This window comes from Diadema antillarum, unplaced genomic scaffold (assembly GCF_040938485.1).
Source record: "Diadema antillarum isolate AM-2024a unplaced genomic scaffold, OU_Dant_1.0 scf00000128, whole genome shotgun sequence".
Taxonomy (NCBI): domain Eukaryota; kingdom Metazoa; phylum Echinodermata; class Echinoidea; order Diadematoida; family Diadematidae; genus Diadema; species Diadema antillarum.
Window position 1 is genome coordinate 5894800 of NW_027271017.1, and position 3971 is coordinate 5898770.

Here is a 3971-nt window from a genome sequence, read left to right on the forward strand (position 1 = left end):
GCATCTTTGCGTCTATTTTGATTGTTGTCTGATTAATATGCGTGCATTGTTGACTTTATCCTCAACATCAATATTTGTATATATATATATATATATATATGTATATATATATGCTTTTGGTATGTGTGCGTCTGGTATGCCTCATCCCATTAATATATATATATATATATATATATATATATATATATATATATATGCTTTTGGTATGTGTGCGTCTGGTATGCCTCATCCCATCAATATATATATATATATATGCTTTTGGTATGTGTGCGTCTGGTATACCTCACCCCATTTTGATCGACCTTACTTATTATCTCGGAAGAGAGGTGATTGGTCATACCCACGAGCCTTAGATTACTCTAACGCCTTCCTACTCATTCACACCCCTCACTCGTTCCCCAAAACAGTCGATCATCAATCACCAATCATAATAATAGGGTATATAAGAATCTGTATGCATGTGGCTTGCGTATAAAATCCAGCGTTACACGCAGTGGTAGTCGCGAAGCCGTGGCTAGATTTAACCCCTTGTGCCCCGTGAAACGGAGGGGTCGAAGGAGTACCTTTTCCCATCGGCAGTCGCTGATCTGTCTGTCACGTCGGCTCGGCGTAATTACTTATAACGACTCGGAGGAGAGCAGCTGCCCATAGTCCTGCTGTTAAATACACGTCGCGTACTTCCCAGTGTCTTAAATTGTGAGTCATCTGTCATCAATTTGAGCTCCCAAACATCCCCAAACAGCACACACTGCTCTCTCCATACCTCTATTTCATTGCTTATTCTCTGCTCCAACTGTAATCATGCAGATATGTAACGAGATGGCACTTATAGCACTGCTTATTATTATCATGTCGACGATACAGCACTCAAAAAGGCTTCGCATTTCGAAATATTGATCTCACCAGCAGTAAATATCTTAACAGGCAGAAGTACTGCAAAAAGGCAGTAGCGAAATAAATTGACAATAAAACATACAGTCTTTGTCTTTAATGAGTAGGCCTAAATGGAATGGGGGCACTGTGGCATAGTGGATAAGACTCCCGACTCCCGATCGGAGGACCCGAGTTCGAATCCCGCCCAGTGCTTACGTCCTTGGACAAGATGTTTTACCCGCTGTGTTCCTCTCGACCCAGGTGTATAAATGGGTACCTGGCAACGCTAGGGTAATAATGATAGCAGGGCCCTCTGGTAGAGCAGTGGCAACACTGAAGAGGCTACCCTGGGTAAATAAGACTTTGTTTTTATTATCATTATTATTCATCATAATGACAAAAATTAGTACCGCAATGCTGATTTCAGATACTGCTTAATTTTGTTCTCGACATGCTTCAGTTATTACTGAATTGATAAAATTGGTGTGTTAAAATCTCTTGAAGAATGAATTTGTCTGATCTATAGAGCATTCAGATTAGATATCATTATAACATCTTATAATGATAAAGCAGTTATGATTTCTATATGGGTAAAAAAAATAATGTTAAAAGATCGTCAACCAATTAAGAATCTCTTCGATGTCATCATAATGATCAAAGAAACGACGTGTAAGTTAGCGAAGAAGATGTCAAATTTAAGGGAGCATTTATCCTGACATATGCAAAAATACGCACGCACACACACACATACACACACACACACACACACACACACATGCTGCGAGCGCACACACGTCATATACGAATGTTGTATCAGAATTTTTAGTAGTTAAAGCCGTTTAAATTTGTCAGAACCTTGAAAATTGTGTATGTTTGAATATACTGATGTGTTCATTAATGAAGTCAATTCGAAGACGGAGTGATATTTTCACTTGAATAGTATAATGTTTCTCTAATTGGCGAAGTGTGTTGTTATTGATTTTTCCAGATTTCATCATGCCATAACACCTTCCAGGCTCATGCTAAAATTGACTGAAATATGTTAATATCAAGTAATTAGAACGATGAACGTTTATTTCAACAAAAGAAGAAAGTTGCAGAACAGTTATAACGGTTGCAATCATTAATTATCATTATCTTTTGCAAAGTCAATAGCATTATCAACTTACTATTATTCCATTGGTTTAGACATAAAAACATAACAATCAGCATTTGGTCAATAGTTTGACATCAATATCGTCTCCCTCTTAAAAGCTAATGTTTCTATTTTTAACGATGCAGCAACGAATTTGATGTGACTGATGTATTTTTTTTATTTATTTCAAAGGATAATCAAATGATAGTTTGGGAGCAGGTCAATGGTAATGACGTCATCAAATTTACATGAGTGATTTTGCCCAACGTCAGTGAATGGATGAGAAAGTGTAATATTCTATAAATTTCTCTTTCATTTTTTAATTGCATGAAAGCTACAACACCTGCACAATCATGACATGGTTGTGTGAAAGTCAAGGCGCAGAACTTATATGAAAGCTTTCACCGAAAACTTAAATTGCACACAGTCATAAGCACAATACGAATCGAAACATCCAATACTTAATGGAACATAACATAACATTTATTGACGATATCTCCCACTCATATAAAACTGACAATAGCATGGAATGGAAGTGACCTTCTCTTTTATCTTTAGACATTGCAATGGAAATTTAGTATTCCACATGTGACACTTCGCAAGATTGCCGGGTAAAAACATTCGTATAGTATTACTATATCAAATATCTTATTGACCTGTAGATTAGACTTTATACGTATCCAATATTCCACTGTCATTTTACTGTATGGACCCTTCCACAACAGTTTGTACTAGAATAGCATCTATGCATAAAAATGAAGAAAACAATGAGCGGTTTGTGAAGGTATACATTGCATGCCATTGGAAAACATGTCGGGTTTTTTTTTCCTTCTTCTTTTTTTTTGGGGTCGTCTGCAATTATTTTGTAGACAATACACTGCATACACTGACTTATAAATGAAACAATTATTGATAACATTACGTTTCCACGCGATGTATACTGATGAAACATGTATACCATATTGCAGCAACGGATTCAGACGTAACTGTAATGGCACAGTAGGTTATGTATCTCTTTCAGGCATGACGAAAACTTTCTTTGAGCAAATTGTTGAGTTAGTATTTGTAAATGACACTACCGGTAACCTTACTTTATGGTTATCAATTATAGATGTCCTGGTATTCTATCTTTTTTTTATGCTATGCTACAAACAACTATAATAGACTTACTATAATACTGCCATTCTCTGCTTTCATTCAAATCACATCGAGTCATATCAAAGTTTGATAGCACTTGATAATAATTATGTTTTGTCTCATTCGGCTAAATATCACAAGAAAGAAATTGTCTTAATTTATCAACTCTCCATTTCTCCACTTTAGAACTTCACTTGATGGAATGTCAATCAATAATGTAGGACATACCACCCAAGTCAATGATTAGGGAGCTTTAGATTTTCGGACGCGGACGGTCAGAGAAGGAAAAAATGTTTCGCCTATGCGCAAATTTGCTAAGTTATACAAATCGAACTCGCGTCGTCTGAAGCTACTTTGCAACACGACGCAGGGAGATGAGAGCGGCCAACGCTGACTTCCGCGTTGCAAATCTAAAGCTCCCTAATAATTATATAACCAATATTTCTCACATTCATGTACAGTCCTCGAAGGAAATAGAAACGTATCTCAGAGTGGGGATGCATCATTAATTCATCAAACTGTTTGACCGCATTCTTCGCAAATGAAATTCGTAATGCGGTTTGTGTAATGTCTTTCGATTACCATTAGCGAACCTTATAGTAGAAAGGACATTTACACACGCGGAGCCACAAAAAAAAAAAACAAAAAAAAAACACACACATACAACGAAAGATCGAAATACTACCATATAGAGTAAAATTTGATAACTTAAGATAGGAAAAGCATAATAACACTGGGTGAGAGAGAAAGATAGAGAAATAGAAATAGAGAGAGGTATATAAGGGGAGAGAAAGATAGGGAAAACATAACACACGCTACCTATTTC